The sequence below is a fragment of the Talpa europaea genome (genome assembly GCF_964194135.1).
Source record: "Talpa europaea genome assembly, chromosome: 12".
NCBI lineage: Eukaryota > Metazoa > Chordata > Mammalia > Eulipotyphla > Talpidae > Talpa > Talpa europaea.
Genome location: NC_140079.1, coordinates 27,713,992 through 27,734,730, shown reverse-complemented (window position 1 = coordinate 27,734,730; position 20,739 = coordinate 27,713,992).

Here is a 20,739-nt window from a genome sequence, read left to right as displayed (position 1 = left end):
TTTGATAGATGCTGTGTGGGAAATGAAAATATATAAGGGCGGGCTTTGATCTAAAATGCCTTACAGTCCAATTGAGAGGGTCATTTTATGTACAAGAAAAGTTAGCCAGCAAATTAGCAACTTGGGATTTTAATATGTAGGTGCTAATTGGTTGGGATGGGGTGTGGAGCTGAGGGTAAGGCTTGGGGAGTAGGAGCAGAGGGCTGACTTCCCACTCTAGAGAGTTGGGAGGATTTGAGTATGAAGAGAGGCAGGGATGTGACAACAAGAGGGGGTGGTCCAGGCCCAGGGTGTTCAAGAATCTGACTTTCTGACTTAAGGGAGAAAGTGTTTCTGGGAATAAGGGTAGGTAAGAAGCCAGGGTGACAAGAGGCTTTAATGAACCGGGTGCCCACCACACTCCAAGCACTGCTGGGACCTCACAGAAGTAAGTGCGTTTAATCTTCTTAACCTCAAGAGGGAGGTAATATTAGAGCTTTTTCTCAGATGAGGAAACTGAGCTCGGATAAGTAGAGAACCCTCTCTTGGGCACAGTGACTAAGCGAACTTCAGAACTGCTTTGGGTAGACTCCAGTCAGATTTGTAACTGTCATAGGTCACAACATGAAGGAAATGAAATTGAGCACATGCACAATGCATGAAAGGCTGTGACACAATAGTCAGGGTTAGGTGGCTTGCAAAGAAGAGATTCAAAGTTTGATTTTCAACATGGTGGTGGTAAGAAAAGGCTGGACCACTTGCTTAAATGGAATTGTCTGAGGAAGGGATAGATGTCTGGCCTTAAGGAGGAACCTGAGGACAGAGGTGTAGCTTCTGGAATGTCCTGTGCAGAGAGAGAAGATTGGGACTTTGAGGTTGGCTTTGATTTCAAAAGAGTGGGGAGAAAGACGGAACTGAGCTTTAAAAAATCCAATTGGGGCCTCCTCGGTGGCGCAGGGGTTGAGCGCTGGGTTGCAAAGCTGCCCGCAGCCTCTGCAGCGCCGGTTCAATCCCCGGCTGCTGGGCGAGGGTCCCACATGGCGCGCAGACCTCTCCTGCCGCCCACTGCTCCCCTCAGCAATGTACTTCATCAGTCTGCCTTTTCTGCTCTTGGCTCTGGCTCTGGTGAATTCTCACCCTCCTGCACTTCTGACTGTACTCAGTGCTTGTATAAATAAATAAATCTTTAAAAAACAATCCAATTGCTCAGACTGTCAAGATGTCGTTAAGAACTTTGCAGGATATGTGAAATAAGCCTGATCTCCATGCCTGGGCCTCTGCTTCTTCCAGTTGACACGCACCCCATCTGGAACTTGGAATTCCAAATCCACCTTTCATTGAATTTCATTGAATTCTGATATTAGCACTCACTGTAGCTTTGGCTCTACTGAAGCAAAAGCTTACCATTCCTGAAATTCCTCTTATTCAGGAATCCATGCCAAAGTGCCAGAGAGAGATGTTTACCACAGTTGTCTGCACAGTCAATTTTATTAAATTTTATTCAATCAACATCTGTGCTGCAGAGGGTGGACATGCACAAGCTAGGAGGCTTTGGATTTGGTCACCAGCATGGACTTTTCAGTTAGTACACCACTAGGGGGGAAATGATTTTTTTCTTCCCATTTGGTGAAGAGGCATAAGATGAAAGAAAATAAACAACTTTAATTCCTTCTGAACTTATTCATAAAATCTCGCTTTACTCTGATTTGTGAAAAACTCCACAGAAATGCTGAAAAGGCAAGGGCCCTTTCTGCACTGTTTCCAGAATGACCAATAGCACCATCTACTGGTTAAAGGAGATTTCTCACTAGGTAGACTACAGATGATTATTTACTCATTTCACTTTTATTTTTAGTTTTTAAAAAATAATGTATGCATATATTTGATGCATCACAATGTTATAAATAGTTTATATTAAAAAGACCTCCCCTGCTCCATCATCAGAGGTCCCCACTTTCATTTCTGCAATTTTTATGCCTTGGTTTTATCACACATCTGAAATGACACAATTGTAGTAATAATTATAGCTACTTCTGTTTTAGAAACTACCTAGCTTCCTACCACAGAGGACTAACTTCTCACCAGTAGGGACTTTGCCATCCCTACCCATATATGTGTCCTTCCTGCTGCCTGTTCTCCCAATGGAATTATGTCATAATTTTCATTTGGTAAATAGTAATTTCTAGGGCTACTATGTCTATAAAACTCTACATGCATCTGATCCATGCAGTAGACCAGACAACTTTTTCTTTCCTGCACCGACTTTTTGTTTCCCCTGGAGTCACTAATTATCTTGGTCCTTGGCTTAGTTTCCTTTGTTCTCGACACCTATGTCAATAAAAAATTTCTACCTGTGGCTTAAATTGCCTGTAAGATGTGTCAGGTATCCTGTAGATTTTATCTCCTGGAGTCTTCTACTCACTTTGGTCTGGTGGGCTGCTTCTTCCAGTAGATAAGCACCCCATCTGGACCCCATCTGGGACTTGGGATCCCCAATCCACTTTTTTTTTTTTAAGATTTATTTATTTATTTATACAAGCACTGGGTATAGTCAGAAGCGCAGGAGGGTGAGAAGATTCACCAGAGACAGAGTGGGGAACAGAGCAGGCAGACTGACTGAAATATACTGCTGAGGGGAGCAGAGGGCGAGTCAGGAGAGGTCTGCTCTCCATGTGGGTTGCTCCAAGGCCGGCGGGGATCGAACTGGCACTGCAGAGGATGCAGACAGCTTCACAGTGCTGCACTCAACCACCTGCACCACCAGGGAGGCCCTCATTTTTCATTCTCTTAAAATTAATGTTTTGGGTAGCATCCTTTCTGTTTGCCGTTTTCTTCTGTCTGCATAGTCTCTGTTTCCTCCAAGATGGTTTTTCATGTCTATTTTGACTTTTTACATATCTGGTGACCTCTTAAGAGCGACTCAGGCCCCCGGGGTGCTCTCGCTGGGCCATTTCACTGCTGGACTGTGATAGCAGTTTTTTCTGGGAACAATCAGGAACAACCCTTTCAATCTCTGGCTTAGAAGGGCAAGCCTCCTGATTTTCAGCCTCTGAAACCAGGTTGGGGGAGAGACTTGAGGGCTGTGATTTCTACAATAGGTGTGTTTCTCCCTCTTCCCTTCTGAAGTCAGATAAGCCTCTCTTTAATGGTGATGTGGCCCTCCATTCAGAAGTCCTTTGGTTTACTCTCTTTCAAAAATGAATTTCCTGTCTTGTGCCAGGGAAAGCCAGGAAAAGTTTCTTATCTGTATCTAATCAGGGAGGACTTCTGGAAATCTAACTACTGTCTTTCCTAAATGATTCAACCAATGCTTCTTCTTTTAGCTGTTTCTGTCACCCCCTTTTTCCAGAGGTAGACAGTACTACAGCTAACTAAAGTTTTGGGGATCCTGAATGTAAATTATACTGGCTCCTGGTTTTTTTCCTGTACAAACATAGAATGCATCTCCTTTATGATTTTCAAAATATTGTTAATTGTCTCCTGTTTAGCTATTCTTACTTTTGAGGGCTAAAATTTTTTTTTAAACTGTTATTTGAATAACAGTTATATGAATAACAGGGAATTTCAAATGAAAGTTAGATGCAATTCTTTAATTCACCGTCTTTACACTCAAGTCATTCATTTATTTTTAATCACCCATCCATTGTTGACCTCTTACTATAGAGTAGGGGCTGTGCTAGGTTTTGGATGTGCCGTGATAGATAAGAGAACATCCCCTCCTTGCAAGTATGCCTGCCTTGGTGGTGGAGAGAACAAATAGTTATAAATAAAAGCTTCTATAGAAAGGGCACTCAGCTAATGGTGATAGCTGGCTGTCTCCTGGAGTTGAAATTGGCTGTCTGCCAAGACTCTAGAAGGTCTTCCTCATCTTCAGGGAACCTGATGGTCATTTTCCCTAGTACCCAAAGCTGTTGTGAGAGTGTCCAGGTGGAATGTTCGCTGAGGATTTGCAGACCAAGACTGGAAGGATTATGGGGACAGGTAGGCATGGCTTCTGCCTAGTGAGCCAGGGAGAATGCGGCAAGGTCTGGGCTGGTGAGATGTACAGCTTTGGAGTAGGGACAGAATTGCCCATGTCTGTATCACTTATGTTCCTGGACACCAAGGCAGCTGGGGTAATGAGGACAAAATCATTAACCTGACCTAGAGCTATGAGGCCAGATTCATCACCTGCCCTCCACCTCCAGGACAGCTACTTTCCTTTGTTAAAGTGATCCCAGAAGATAATATTCACAGAAATGTTTTGTAAAACATTTGTAAAACAGACAGATAAAAGGTGGCTACTGTATGACTGTTTTATAAACAGTCATTATATACATTGTTTTATAAACAATGTCAAGAGCCTTTTTAAAAAGTTAGAGTTCAATGTTGGGATTCTTTTGCCTGAAGGGAGGAAACAGCCCTGCATCATAGTATCCAAGCCCAGGTCCAATCTCCAGTGAGCATCCCAGCCTCAGCACTTCCCCTTCCACAGCCCATGATGCTCCGGGGACCACAGCCAACTCTCTCCCCTCCATTACAGTTGGGGATCACAGCCTAACCTTTTCTGGGCTTTGGCAGAAGACTTAGTGCAAATGCCAGAGTTTCTTCATCCCTGGTTATGTTTGATTCTAGCATTACAGATAATACTAATGATAATAGCAAGGATGTTTATATAGTACTTAGCAGTAAAAAGGCACTTTCACATGTTGTGCAAGGTTAGTATAACTTGTCTTTTTTTCAAATAAGGAAGCTGAGATGCAGAGAAATTAGGTAATTATCCCAATGGGAAACTGCCATGGAGTAACAGAGTCAGCCTTCAGGTCCAGATATTTGGACTCCAAGTTCAATGTTTTCCTTCAACCCAGACCCCCTGAGGCTGTCATCCTGAACTGTGGGGCCCTTATCCTAAAGCACATTTGTCCCCCTTGAAAGACATCTTCTTTGTCTTCCATTACCTATTACCCAAAGTCACAGGGAGCCTGGTACAAAGGCTGGTGAGACCCTCTCTTTGGAATAGGGATTTCTAGATATTCTGGAAGGGCTGGGGTTCATGGTTTATCATTAGGCACTGTGGGAACGGACAGTTGTGCAATGACGGGGCATCTCTGAGCAACATGGTGAGGCCATCACTGGTCACCTGGTAGGAAAAGACCATCCTTCAGTTAATGGGGCCAAAAAGGCACCAATGTCAAGGTCACAGACTGGCCCAGGCACTTGTGTGTTGTCATTGAGGAAGTGGGCAATTTTCAGAGCTTGGGTTTGTATGCCCTGGACAAGAAGCTGACACCGTCATAAGTATGCGTGTCCGGGCAAAGTGACTGCCAAGCTTCTGCTCCAGGGGAATTTGCTCCCTGCCAACCCCTCCCTTCCCTGAATGTTCAGTGAGCACAGGCTAACGGACTGGGGACATGGGAATTATTTGTCTTGACTTCTGATTTAATGGGGACAACTGAGCAGTCGAGAATCTGGAATGTGTCTGGGACCCTGAAGTGAGAAATGCAAAGTTGCTGGAGAATGAGGACTCCCTGTGGGCCCTTCTCCCTGGCTTCCAGAAGTTCCCGGCATGACCATCTGGTCTTACACATTATCTTGCACCTGTTCCAGATCTGCTCCCCAAACAGGAGATTTTGAAAAGCAAGGCCACCCACTGCCCTTTCCTTCCCTGGTCAGCCAGCCTGGCTTGACCTGAGTTCTGTGGGGTTCCAGACAGTGCTGGGCACCATTGACTGAGGAGGAAGTGGTGGGTGGTCTGCGTGCCTTAGGGTTGGTAGCCTGGAGGGAGAAACATGGGCTGGACTATGGAATCAGGCAGCAACCCCTGTCTTCAAGGGAAAGAGCGGATATGAGCTCAGTGTGGTGGAGGCCATTTAAAGCTGGCCTTACAGCCCCTCCACAGATGTGTGTCTTGGCTGTCTTGGTGACTTTCCTAGCAAGGCTATCTTGGTGACTTTCCAGCAAACAAAACACTCACCGCTCGCCCCTCCAAATGAACAATGCCCTGTTCACTTTGCCACATCATGGGTAATGGGAGATGACTTTGGACATCACCTCTGGGAGGGGAAGCAGAAAGAGAAAATCTGTGGAACGCTATGTGCCACTCAAGCCCCCATCGTGATTTCCAGAACATCAGCTAGTGATATTTTTGTGTGTGCGTGGACTGGTGGTGCTTGGCAGGAAATAGGCATCCTCTGTCCTCAGGTGATACAGGGCAAAGGGAAGAGGAGACTCCATGTTAATCATAAAAATCTTTTTCTGACAAGGTATTTCACTTCGGCTTGACTTTGAAATGCCAAGAATTCTGCATCAGGTGCTTGTCTGGTCCCCCTTCCTGCCAGCAGGAGTTTGAATCAACAGGGGAGAAAGCTGAGTTCATGGAGAAAAGGGGCAAGAGGCCCTCCATGCTGCAAGAATTGGAGGAGAGACCCGTGGCTGCTATATGGGGATCCAGATTCCTGGCTGAGAACTCCTGGGACAAGCCTTCTGGAGGCAGCTCTGTCTTCCCTTCTGCTCACTGGGGAGAGCAGAGGTTGGGAAAGGGGCAGTGAGACTTGGTCCTCAGGATGAAAAGCAGGATTTCTGTGGAAGCCACTCCCTCGGCTCCTGCTCCATTGTATTCATCGCTTCTGTCTGCCAGGCAGCCTCTCAGTCCAGGGTGCTGAGATGACCTATCTATATATTTTTCCCTCCTTTTCAAAGGTTTATTTTAATGTATTTATTGTTTAAAACTTACAGTAAGTGATCCATGTTTTTTTACAAGTGCTCTCAGATTGTTTAAAAAAGCACAAATATTTCAAAAAGAAGAGAAGTAGAAAAGAAAATTTTAAATAGGGAGGGTTCTGCAAACTACCTTTGTAATTTCATGATGAAACTTGCTCCTCCTTGAGATTTACCCAGTTGCCTGCCCTGTTCTTGGATGCTCAGAGACCAGGAAGGACCTGGTGGAGTGTTTTGCCTAACATTTATACCTCCATAGCATAGTGGAGTTAGAATTTTGGATTTGAGTCTTAGCTCCCCCTATTTATTTGTGGGTTTGTGCAAGTCAACTCAAAATAAGTCCATCAGGCAATTGTGGATATATACGGAGTGCTTGACATTTTTAAACCAAAACAAAAAAACAAAACAGGGGGCGTTAATAAAACCCTTGCCTCTAGAATGAAGAAGGTGATGGTTATCTTCCACTGGGACTGGTTGTGTTATAGGGCAGCCCGATATTGAACGGGTTTACAAGGGACTTATTAATACTCCACTACAGGCACACACAAAAGGTTAATAAAAGGTTTATTTACAAGGGAAAAAGGAAATAAGGAAAATGTAGAACTCAGGGAGAAAATAGGGAAATAAAGTCTTTAATGCGTCCTACCTGATCCTACGACCTGGAAACCCAAAAATCACTGTCAGAGCTGGCCGGACGCTGCGAGCAGGCAGAGAGCCAAAATGGGGGGCCCCTCCAAAGCTCACGTGTCTGGCTTTATACCAAACTGGCTGCTTAACCCCACCCTCAGGTCCCAGCCACCTTCCCTTTGGTGGTGATGGGATTTGGAGTTCCCAGTGTCTTTGGCTTTGGCTTGGGGTGGGGGTGGAGTCCACAAAGCCTGTATGGAATTAGCTTTAGGACATCCTCTTCCCCCTAACAGTTGGAATGCACCTCTGGAGTCCTGAGCCCCAACGGCAAGGTTTTAGGAAAATCATAGATAGGTGGAGGGTTTGGGTTATGTCATTGAGAGTGAAAAGTCGAGCAGTGTGAGCAAGCCAGAGGTGAGTTCTACAATCCCTTCAGTGCAAAGCTCTCTGAATCTATGCATTTCTCTTTCAATTCTGAGAAGGTAGCTGCCAGGGGGTGTGGAAATGCAAAGCTTTTCAGATTGCTGGCCTGGTAATCTAGAAATCAAAGCTATGTTAACAGTCAAGTTCACATGGTAACTGAGCACATTCTCAACCTCAGGTCTAACAGTCAACCCCAGATTCCCAGGGCATTCAAGGCCCTACAGGAACCAATCTTGCAAAGTCCCTGGTTCCTCCTTTCTAAAATGAGGATTAGGAAAACAACTCTCCGCCCCTTTACAGAGACAGACAAAACTGAACAACAAAGTGCCTGGGAATTGCAGAGCCAAGAGAGAGGAAGATTTTCCCTTAAGCACCTCACAACCCAGGGTGCCTCCTGGGCTTCTCATGAGTAAAACAATCAGGAGCAGAAATGCTGGTGAAACAAGACACAGAGCTAGGACCCTGACCCCAGTGTCTCCTGAATTCTAGCACTAAGATTGCTTGCAGACCTCAGATCTTGGAAAACCGCAGGGTCACACCCAGTCCTGGTCTTTCGCCATTGTCTACCTCAAGCAAGCAGCCTGTGGCTATGTCTATTTATCTCAAAGGGCTGGGGGATGGAAAAATACTGCTGCTGCTGCTTAGCATTGATGCAGCACTGGTTTTGGGACAAACAACTAGAGTTTGGTTAGTCCCCTGAGTGTGACTGAACCTGGGGGCACTGGGGAGGATGGCATCTTTTGCTGGAAAGCCTTGGCAGAACAAGGAATGAGGCCCAGCCTGCAGTCTCTTGGCACTTCCTCTTCCTAATTTAATGGCACTTTCTGGATGGCATGAGGTGTGGAGTCTACAAATAAAGGGCTGTGTATCTACATATGAGATTTTGGCTTACAGGATATGTCCCCAGGATGTCCTAGAGGAGGAACCATTTTCTATTTGTCAAAAAACATGCTAGAGAGATTCCAATATGCAATAAGTACATGTAAGTGTGACATTCTGGGTAACGCATGATGAAATTCCTCAAGATAGAAAATGCTAAATACAGAAAAAGCCTAAGTGTCATCTTATGTAGGGGCCCAGTGCTTTTGCTTTCCAAGCATCTGGCCCCTCTTCAGGGCCAGCTACTGTTACGTCAATTTCTGGGAGAAATCATTCAGCACTCAGAGAGGTGGAGAGAGATTTACTTGTCACACCGGCAGGCTCAGTGGGATCGCTCCCAAAAGGCTGAGCACCCAGGAATAAAAATGGCAGGGCTTTTACACAGTTTGTATGAGGAAACTTCCCATCCATCATAGCATAAGCATTCTTTATTGTTCAGGAAGGGAATCAAGGTAGCCGTGGCCGTGAACAAGCAGTGCAGTGTGCATCCAGCAACTTCTCCACTCCAGCAAGCAGCAGAATCTAAGGAGCAGACTCCCCCAAGCTGCAGACTTGGGAAACTTCCTGCTTCACTACCACATAGCCATATGAGTGACATAGATGTGAATAAAAGGTCAAAACCCTAAATTTCTTATGTCTTCCTGCCATTTCTTCCCCATACTTGTCTCCTGCCTCATCTACTGACACAGCTTCTGTTTTACCAAGTTCTACCCTTGAGTATTATCCATCTGTTCCAAACCCACCTTTGCTCCCTAGTGGCCAGGTTATTTCTCCATCTCCCACGTCCCACCTCACACAAGCAGCTGGTATCATTATACCCTCCCCAGAGCTTCTTATCTGAATGTCTCCACCTCTAGGGAGCTTCTCCAGTTTTCCCAACCAGAAGGAACCTCTTCTATTTACTCATAACACTTCCCATGCATTTGCCTTCCCATGTTTGTCTTCTCTACAAAATGCCAAACTCTTGTAGTGCAAGAGACACGTCTTATTCAACTTTGTAACTCCCCCAAGAGTCTGGCCTGTGCCTTTTATTTAGTAAGAACTTCAGCAAGCTTCTAATGAATGAAATGGAATCATCAAAACCCTCTCCTCACTCAGTTCTATTTCTTTTTTGGAAAAAGTGTCTTTGGACTTGATCTAGAGTTTCTCACATGGCGATGTGCCTTCACCTACCATGAATGACACAGAGTGTTTCAGAGTCCAAATCTTCCACCTCTTGCAAATCTTCCCTTCGTGGAACCCACGTAACAGTGCTTTTCCTTTTTTGTCTTCTCAGTGGGGTTGTCTAGTTCTTCTGTCAGATCTTACCACCATCCTTTCACCAGACGTTGATTCTCCAGAAAATCAAGTCGCAAAGATGAAAGAATGTATACCTCTGTCCTGCTCTATCTAGGGGCTGGAGGCTGAGGGGGTGATGTGTTTCTGGTAGACTTGACATTGCTGCCTTTCCCAAGTCAAAGAAGGGTGTGCCCAATGGGTCGCCATCTGTACGAGTGGATGGCCTAGGATCTGGGAAATTGCTCCCCTTATGCACAGACTGCTCGCAGGGTTGCAGCTGGGTAATAAAAGATTCCAACTGAGTCTCACTGTGTTTAGACAGCATGTTAATGGGTTTGTTTTTTTACAAGCATAAGATTCAGGCCACAAAGTCGTAAGTCAGTAAGTCTCAAAGTAGATAATGCTTGACTCTTGCTGTCAGCCTGGGGGACAAACCAGAATGCTAGAGGGAGTCACACTTAAACCCTCTAGTGTGAGAGTCAAGGAATGGATGGTTCACTAGGTTATTTCCATATGCTCCAAATATTGAACACTTGCCTTGGAGGTGTGTTTCTGAAAAAGGGGCCCCCTGGGGAGAACATGTGATGAGGAAGTGTAAGGAGATGCTCATAGGCATGTGAAGGGAATAGCAGTGAAGGATTTGTCCTGCTTCCTCCACCCATGAGGTCACTCAGTGTTAGTGTCTGCACCTGCCCAGGGGGCTGTGATCTGTGCTGTTGACCCCACAGGGAACATCTCAGGGACCCTTGCAGCTGCTGTGGTACCTTTGTTGCTCTTGCCTAATTTCCCTGTGATTTCTACAAGGACGAAAGGAATTTGTCCTTATTTTTATCAAAGTAATGTACATGCAAAGTTTACAAAGCCAAAAATTACAGCTTATAACAAAAACAGCAGATTCCTTAATATCAGAGCTCCTGAAGGAGCCACCTTCAGATCTCACAGTTTTGGTAAAAGACAGTCTTTTAATATTTACCTTCCTCTTTGAAAATACAGGGCTTAGAGCGCCATAGATTGATTTTTTTCTAAAAGGACTCTATTGACTTCCTCATCTGGAAGGTGAGGGGTTAGCCTTATCCTCTTCCCATTGCACCCCCTTCCCCCGGCCTCGCCAGATCATTATATTAAAAATGTTACTAGCTCAAAACTCAATATTTATATTACTATGGCGGCCTAAATACTGTTCACTGCTGAATCAATATTGTATTATAATTCTATCTTCTCTTTGTAAATGTTGGAATTAAGCAGAGTTGACAATTTTCTCTTCTTCTCATTATGTCCATTGCCAGGCTGTCCTGAAACTCTCCATCAGAACCACAAGCCTCCTCTTCGCACACAGCCTGCTACTCTGTCCTGTTTTCCCTGAGAAGCAGCCATGTACCTGGCCTGACTTACCCTGGGGAGAGCTAGGTGGGCTAGCTTCTTCACACCACCCTGCGGGCTTCTTCACACCACCCAGACCCAACTCCCCACTTCTTTTTTTTAAAAATAATTTTATTTATTTTTAAATATATTTTTTGCATCTTTCTTGATTTTTTTTTTTTTATAGAGGCATGTTTTTATTTATTTATTTGTTTGTTTGTTTTTTTGTTTATACATGCACTGGGTACAGTCAGAAGCGCGGGAGGGTGAGAGAATTCACCAGAGCCAGAGCGGGGAGCAGAGCAGGCAGAAGGACCGAAGTACACTGCTGAGGGGAGCAGTGGGCGGCAGGAGAGGTCTGCGCGCCATGTGGGACCCTCCTCTGGTGGCCGGGGAGCAGCCGGGGATCGAACCGGCGTCGCAGAGGCCACGGGCAGCTTCGCAACCCAGCGCTCAACCGCTGCGCCACCGGGGAGGCCCTTGATTTTTTTTTTTTTTTTTACAATGTATGCTTTCTCATCTTGTTACAGGGCAGGGAGAGGGGCAGCCCAAACCCCGCAAACCTGCCTGCTCTAAATAGGTTCTGCCATCCGCCGCATCAACACAAAACATAGGAGACTTTAATGGGAAGGAACTTTAATACAATTAGGGAACAATACAGGAAAGGCAAAGAATCTAGTTTCTAAATCAAGCACCCAAAGTTACCCGTCCCCTCGTGGGTAAAAGTCCACCCAAGCAGGATTGGCCCAGAGCAAGGCCCCAAAGCCTGCCACAAGTCTAAAGCACCTTCCAGTGGGGACCCACAGTAAAGGGTCAGAAACAACCAGGCAAGTTTAGAGGGAAAAGAGCAAAATCAAAATCAAGACAAAAACTGCCACTGTCACCTCCCCAGGAGTCTCACCCACATCTGTGTCACCCAGTCCACGACCAAAAGGCAAGTGTAGTTTCTTCACATGTCTCTCGGCTCCATGTTCCTCCCCCAGGTCTCCTTCTGGCTCCATCCTGCTTCCTTCCTTCCTCAATCTCCTCTGCAGCTTCTTCTCTCCCTGCTCAGCTCCACCCTCCCTTGGGTGGGGCAGGAAACCTGGAAACTCCCCCTTTCCTGGGGACCACCCTGTTACAATCTTAGTTATAGTCCCCATGAAATTTCCATCACCAATTCACTGATGTACCATTGCCATAGTCCCTTGTGTTCTTCCCACCATTTTGATCCTACTCCTTCCTCTCCCCCTGCAGAATATCTCTTGTTTATAGTTGCTTGTTGCCCAATAAAAATATTACTCAGCTATCAAGAAAGATAAACTCATGGCATTTGTAGCAAAATGAATCGAGCTGGAAGGGATCATGCTCAGTGAAATAAGCCAGAAAGAAAAAAATAGTAGCGAATGGTTTCACTTATAGGAGGAATGTACAGGGTCCAAATATGGGATCAGAAAAAAAAAGTTATTATAATAAAGTGAAAATCAAAACCAACCTCCCCACTTCTCACTGTGCTGTGTCTTACATTTGGGGTTTCTTGTATCCCTCTTTCTAGTTTTCTTCCTTTTGTTTTGGCAAAATGTATCTTCTGATAACATCCCAGAGAACAGCCCAGGAGAAGTAACATGTGAAATTTGCATATCTGAAATTATTTTCTTCCACTGCACATTTAGTTCTAGGTTAGCTTCAGTATATAATCTTTTCCCCCTCAATTTGACTTGGGAATTGCTCCCCACTTTTGTGTCATCCTGTGTTGCTATCAGGGATTATGGTACCATTTTGGTTCAAAATCACTCATAATCTTCTATGTGTAACATACTTCTCTATCTCTAATGTTTGGAAAAATATTTTTAATTGTCTTGATGAGTTATTTTGAACCAAAACGGGAGGGTGAGAGGACTCACCAGAGACAGAGTGGGGAACAGAACAGGCAGACTGACGGAATACACTGCTGAGAGGAGCAGTGGGTGTGACAGGAAAGGTCTGCCACGCCATGTGGGATCAAACCCGCGCTGCAGAGGCTGCGGACAGCTTCATAGCACAGCGCTCAACCGCCTGTGCCACCAGGGGAGGCCCTGTTTTAAATTTTTTTTGTTATGGATTCTTAGTGGGCCCTTTCAATTTGGAAACTCATGCCTTCTACTTCTGAGAAACTAAAAATAAGCATCTTTTTCCCCCCATAAATTCTTCCCTTTGTTTTTTTAGTTCTTTCTTTCTGGAGGTTTCATTTGCTAGTTTAGTTTCTCCAAGAAGCAGGTGTCATTAGAGAATTAGACATGTAAGGATTTTCTTTCTTTTTTTTTTTTTTTTAAGATTTATTTATTTATTTATTCATACAAGCACTGGGTACAGTCAGAAGCGCGAGAGGGTGAGAGAATTCACCAGAGCCAGAGCGGGGAGCAGAGCAGGCAGAAGGAGCGAAGTACACTGCTGAGGGGAGCAGCTGGTGGCAGGAGAGGTCTGCGCGCCATGCGGGACCCTCCTTCGGTGGCCGGGGAGCAGCCGGGGATAGAACCGGCACTGCAGAGGCTGCGGGCAGCTTTGCAACCCAGCGCTCAACCACTGCGCCACCGGGGAGGCCCATGTAAGGATTTTCTTAAGGGAGATGCCAATGAGAACAACTGAGGAGGGACCCAAGGAAGGCAAGTCTGGCCCAGGGCAAGGAGAAAAGGAGGAGGTGCTGGAAGGACCATGCTACACTGCCTTCAGGGGTCTAACACCCACCATCCAGCTTGCACCCTGCCTCATCCCTCGGACCAGCCTCAGGCCTCAACTATATTGTCTGTAGCTGGAACACCCCAGGCCGTCCTCGCAGCTCTCAAGGATAGTACTGGGGATTCTGCAGCCATATTGGTTCAGTCGCCTGCGTTGCCTGTACTTTTGTTACCTTTTTTCTACTATCCTTGATCCTTAGAAAAGAATCTTGGGAGGCTTTCTCAGCTTTGTTTTCCAATTATTTTATCTGCACTAATATCATAAATTTCTAAGTGCCCTCTCTGGTTCTTAGAATCTTTTTTCTAGCTCCTCGTTGGTGTTCTCTGTATAGTCTCTTCCCTCTGGAGGTAAGGCTGGGTTGTAGACATGTATTTTGCTACCTGCTTTGTCTCTGTTCATTTCAGCTACCCTTACTGTTCTGTCCTGCTCTTGGTCTTTCATGCTAGAACTGCCCTTCGATGTCTGGAGAACTTTGCCTCTCTGTGGGCATTTCTTTTTTTTTTTTAAAGATTTGTTTTCTTATTTATATATACAAGAACTGGGGTGCGGACCAGAGGTGTGGGAGGGTGAGAGTATTCACCAGAGACAGAATGGGGAACAGAACAGGCAGAGTGTCTGAAATACACTGCTGAGGGAAGCAGCGGGTGATACAGGAGAGGCAGTCCATGTAGGGGATAGAACTCATGCTGCAGTGGCCGAGGACTTAACCCCTTGCACCACCAGGGAGGCCCCCTGTGGGCATTTAAAAGAGAGGCATGAGCAAGCTCAGTGGAACATGTGAGGCTGAGATTTGATCCTGCGGATTCACTGACCCCAGCTGTCAGTACCAGCAGGTCTTATCTCTCAGGTCACTGAGGTTTCCTAGAGAAACCCTCTCTGCACGGAGGCTACCAGGAAGCTGGGTGCCTAGTGGAGGATGAGGGTCATGGGTCTCCTGATCAGCAGCCCAATTTCACACTGACCCTCCATTTCCATAAAGTACTTCACCCCTGCCCTCAGCTAGTTTGAAGAACGCAAATCCACACTGCGCTTTTCTCCAGAGCAAACCTCCCATCCTAGGCTGTGGCATCTGTTTGCCGTAAAGACTTGCCACCAGTTTCAAGCCCCCACATCAGCTCTGCTTTCAGGGTCCCTGTGTGTTCCCCATCCTGGAGAGCTTGCAGCTGGCTCCTCCTGCCTGCTTCCTTAGGGGTGCTGGGATCAGCCACTGCTGCTCTCCTGTTCCTGTTCCTTTGTTTTCCTAAATTCTGTCAAACTCTCTTGACGGCTGTTGTCTCCTTTCTTGATTTCTTGCTCTTTGCAGCTTTTTACCTTTCAGGGTCCTTCACTATCTCTTTTGTTGAGTTTAGGAGAGAGCAACAGCAATTGTTTGCTGAAACCACCATGTTTTCCTCTTAAAATTCTTTTTAATTTCCTTGCCTGTTTCCCGAAACTGTGAGTTCAGTACTGTGCCAAAAATGTAGACTGTACCTGAAAGTTTGCCATTAAAACTGATTTTTAAAAAGATTTATTTATGCATACAAGAATTGGAGTACAGGTTGGGGTGGGGGCTGAGAGGATGCACCAGAGACAGAGTGGGGAACAGAAAAGGTGGATTGACTGAAGCATACTGCTGAGGGGAGCAGCCGGTGGACAGGAGAGGTCTGCTGCATCATGTGGGTCACCTCCCTGGCTGGGGATCGAACTCATGCTGCCTTGGCTGTGGATAGCTTCACAGTGCTATGTCTTAACCCCTTGTGTCACCAGGGAGGCCCAAGAACTGCTTTTTAACTCAGGGCAGGACAAAGACCCCGAGCTCTGGTCCCTCCCACGGAAAGTCCTGTCCCTGGAAGCTGATCTCCTTAGTGTCCCAACGGTGGGGAGCAGCCTATGCATATGAGTAGGCACCTTGACCCCCAACTTGGTCAGATACAAGGTGTGTGCCCTGGGGAAGTGTCTTTGCCTGTGCATTTATTTGTACATTGATGAAAGCAATACCTGTCCCAAAGGCTGGGGTTGCTGGGCACACACTCGGCACAGATGGGTTTTCACTCATGTGATTCCTCTTCTCCTCAGACCAGGAAGACCTTGCCCTGGCAGTGTTGCCATGATCTGCTGATCTTGCATCCTTTTCCAATGTTTGCAATACTTCCAGGACCCGGCCTGTGACTCTGCTTTGCAGGTCCTGCCTGCCTTCCCCGTGGCTGCCCCTGTACCTGTTCCCAGGTTCTCGCCTACCAGACCTTGCCATGTGCTGCTGCCCCTGTGTGAATAGAATGTCCCATTCTCCTCTAAATCAGCAAGGCAACTCTGAAGGGCCTACTGTTTATCTCAACTGCTCCTGTTGGAATATTAGTCTTGAATGAAATAACATCTTTGATATATTCCAAATTCCCTTTAAAAAAAAAATAGAAAACTGCGCCATTGGCTCTGGTCCTCTTGCTGCAGTGCAGAGGTGGGAGACCCCAGGGCATATGGAAAGCAGATATAATACCTGTGCAGGTACAATACCTGTGACACCAGTAAGCCAGCAGCTCAGTGGGCCAGGGCAGAGCCAGAGCCCAGAAAGGGGAGAGGGATGGCCCTTGCTGCACTAACCCCAGGCCCAGGAGGACTTTCTTGGTGACTGCAGCTTGGAAATTCAGCTCCAAGAACACGTGGGTAGGAGAGACTAAGAAAAAGAAGCACGTTGGTTTTAGGATAGATGCTGGGTTCCATCAGGTCAAAGGTCTTCACTTGCACATTGTAACCAAGATGTGTGGAAGTGGAAATATCAGTCCTGCCTTCCTCGTTGCTTAGCAACAACAGCCCTTTCTTATTCTTAGCAGGTCCCAAGGGACCCTTTTGAGGGAGGGGCCCGGAGGGGCCATAGAGGTAAGAGAGTGACCTGATCTGCATCATAATGAGACATTCTGGCTCTATCCTCCCTGCCTGACAAATGAATGAGGTGTGCCTAAGGAAACTTTTATTTTCCTCATTTTGGGTTTGTTCTGTACTGTTTCTGAGAATTAATGTTTGCCTTTGAGAGGTGTATGTTTGTACTTCTACCTGTCTGGTGGATAATTGGGACATTAAAAGGCATGCCCTCAACTCACACTGGCAGAGAGGCTCCGAAGGTTGGCCTGCTGGACCCTGCTCCAGCCAGGGTCTCTCTGAGGGATGCCCAAGGGCCAGATCAGGTCCTCTGAGGAGAAGCAGAACCAAGTGGGATTAACAGAGCAGAACATGTATCTGGGGAACTTCCTGGGTGGGAGAAGTCAGGAAGGAGAGCAGAGAGTGGGTAGTGAGTCTGGGGAGGGGATTGCTGCCTGCTGGCTGGCCCTGCAGCCATAGGCCCCCCCTCAGCTGGATGGGGTTCTCCAGCTACATCTGCTCTCAGAGGAGCCCTTCTTCCAGCACTGGCCTCCCTGTGTCTGAGCTGTGCTCAGTCATTTTGGGGCACAGCAGTTATGGTGCTTGGACCCACAATCTCCCTGCATTGAGAGGTCTGCAGGGTACAGTTCTGTGGTCCCCACACCCAGACTCAGGGAGACACACTGTACAGAGGAGGTGATGGGTGAACTGGGTTTGAGATACTTGGTGACGCAGTAGCTCAACAAGGGTAACAAGGAGGTGACTGAGAAGTCCTGAAATTAATTGACAAAGGAAAAATCCAAACTGTATTCTGGGGTCATGAGGCAAGTAGAATTTACACACGTCTCCCGCCCCCTATGCCTGGTAACCTGAATTTACAGCTGCATGAATCACCCGCTGTAAAACATCCTGACAATGGAATCAGGGAGTTTCGAAAGAGGGAATCAAACCTTCTCACAGAACTGATCTGCTCTAGGAACTGGGGTTCAGAGAGGACAATCTTTGACTACACTAGCCTGCAGGCATCCCTTTCATCTGTATATTTTTTTCTTTCCTCTTTTAGATAATTTTATTAGGTTATCTCTAGTCTCCTCTCAGCCCCCACTTGGAATATAGGCATCCTTGCTAAGGAATCGCTATTCCCTAAAGACCTCAACTAAGAATCTTGCTTTCAGGGCCTCCTTGGTGGCACAGGGGTTAAAGTCTCACCCCTATCAAGCTATCTCCAGCCACTGCAGCATGAGTTCAATCCCCTGGGCCAGAGAGCTAACCCACATGGCACAGCAGACCTCTCCTGTCTCCCCCGCTGCTCCCCTCAGCAGTGTATTTCAGTGGATCCACCTGTTCTGCTCCCCACTCTGTCTCTAGTGAATCCTTTCACCCCCTGCACCTCTGGCCTACGCTCCAGTTCTTGTATGCATAAATAAATAAAAATAAATCTTAAAAACTAAAAGAAACTTGCTTTCACCTGCAGATGAATTTCTGACTCAAGACAATTAATTTTTAATATTGGGGAGGGGCAGGCAGAGACCACAGGTGGAGGATAGAGCCTGGAGATTCTTTTGGAGAGAGGGGTGAGCCAAGGGATAAATGTGCGAGGTGGGAACTGTCTGCCCACAAGGACACCTGGGAAGGGGAAGCCCTATTTGGCAGGAGCTTTTTCATCTCTTGTTCTTTTCCCGAGGTGCTGCTGCTCTTTAGGGTAGGTCTCTTATAATCAGACTTCACAAGGCAAATGTTACCATAAGATGATTTATTTACACCTACTATCTTCATTTTCCTTTATTACCACAAATGGTTAGATTTGGAAATGTTTACAAAGATTCTTTTTCCTATGTAATTATACATTTGCTTCCATCTGACACTCTATGAAAATCCCGCCACACGTATCTCTCATATAACAGAGTGGCGTCCAAATCACCTGCGTATGGCCCCAAACCAAGGTGTGCATTGCAGTATCTTCTGCTCTTTGGCTGTCTTCTGCTCTCAGGTGGCCTTGTGTGTGCTGAGTGGAGATGAAGGGGACAGAGGGTGAAGGGATCTGCTATTTGCCACGCCACAGAGACAAGAGAAGAGCGTATTAAGGGGCTTTCTGCTGCACCAGCAGCTAAATGAATGGTGGTTCATGGAGGGCACATGAGAAGAAAGGATCGCTGAGAAGGAAACAACTTAGGAGGGACAGAAGATTGGCACTCCCCACCCTCAGCATGAAGGAGTTGGGGTAGGAAGGAGGGAAGAAACTGGTGTCCGGGTAGGTTGACTTTCATGAGTGTTTATTTAATGCCAAGTGGATGCCAAGTGCCTTACATATGTCTATGTTATGTCCCACCACAGACCTCCAGGGTGAGAAGGTGGAGCAAAGGCTGGCTCCCTGCTGTTGGCCTTCCTGTGGAGCCTGCTGTAGAGGTCTACTCTGTACTGGGGCCAGTGTGACAGAAGAATGGCCAAGAGCAGCTCTCATCAGCCTGATCTATGGCCACTGAGTGAGTCCTGAGGGGAAGAAACCTCAGAGGGGCTCCTTGGGGACCCCAGACATCTCTACCACGAAGCACCTGGCTCAGGTGCACAGGGACTGGGCCTCACGCATTTGATTGAGACGCTGTGAGCACAGGTTCCAAGCCAGGGCTCCATAAGCAAATCTTTCTTAATTAGCCCTGGCAGCTCGACACCTTTGGTGTAGGAAGCCCATTTAACTGCCACGCCTACTCTTGCTGGATCCGGTTCTAAAGTAAACTGTGTTCTTTGAGAGCTGATGCATACAGATGAGTCGGCAGCCGGTCTGAGCCAACCCACAGACTCATAAAAACCAATAGGACCTCAGGCATCCTCACCGGAGACACCCAAACTCTTGGGCCACACGAGCAAGCACACCTTACACCAAGGATCCAGAAATTGATTGGGACCGAGAAATTGAGTGTTTGTCTTCACATTGACTCTGGCAACCCATGAGGTAAGGAGACAAATGCCATGTCACCCTGTCTGTAGGAAGGAGTTAATTCTCTTGAGAATTTAACTTTTGTCCCTACCTTGAATCTACTCCTGGGTGGTGAAGTGTGGTTTTACCTCACTCACTTGATGCTCCTCATCTTTTCACACATGTGTTCCCAGCTATGAGACTGGCCTTCCTCCGGCTTCACAGCCTGAGCCCAGGACAGTTCAGACCTCAGGGGGCATCACGCTGGGTTCCCTCTGGGTGTCAGGGGGCTTTGATGCAGCCTTTCAGTTGCTGCAAGAACTTGTAGAACCCTCTCAGGCCTTCCCAGGGAAGGGAGAGGACAGAGGTGCTTGTGAGTCTATTATGGCAAAGGCTAAAAGCTTATCTGGACAGGAAAGTGCTAGTAAGACATTTTTGCCTACTTCACCAAAACACCTTCCCTTCATTTTGTGAAATGTTGCAAGCTTCTGAGTTTGTGCATTTGGATTTCTCACCATTTACTCACTTCCCTAATTACTGCTGTGATGGGTGCTCTCTAGTGTGCACCACTGTTCCTGGCTCTGCTCTATGTGAGCCTGGGGACAGACAGCCATTGGAGCCCCTTCTCCAAACAGCTAGGACTTACAGTCCTCAGTTGCTGAAAAGACATTTGTCTTCGCGGTTGGCAGGCTTTAGGGAAAATATGTGTCTCTTTCTTTAGATGGGCGTGAAGCAAACCATGGAGACTTGGTTAAGAGGCCGTGGGAGACAGGGACTTACCTGGCCACAGGTGGGCGCCTTTTGGTCACCAGCTTGACTTGCTTTGTCATACTCCGGGGTGCTTGTGAAGATGTCTCTCCACCAAGTCAGCTTCTGTCTCTCCAAGCGTGGGGAGCAGGGGCATCAGGGGGAAGGCGTCAGCCATCAGGAAAGCATGGCTGTCATACCTGAGGCATGAAGATGGATTTTTGTCTGCCTGAGGATGCACCCCAGGTCAGAGTAGTTGCAGGTTGAACTGGCAAGAACAGCGAGGGAGTTTCTTGCAGATGGTTCTTGGG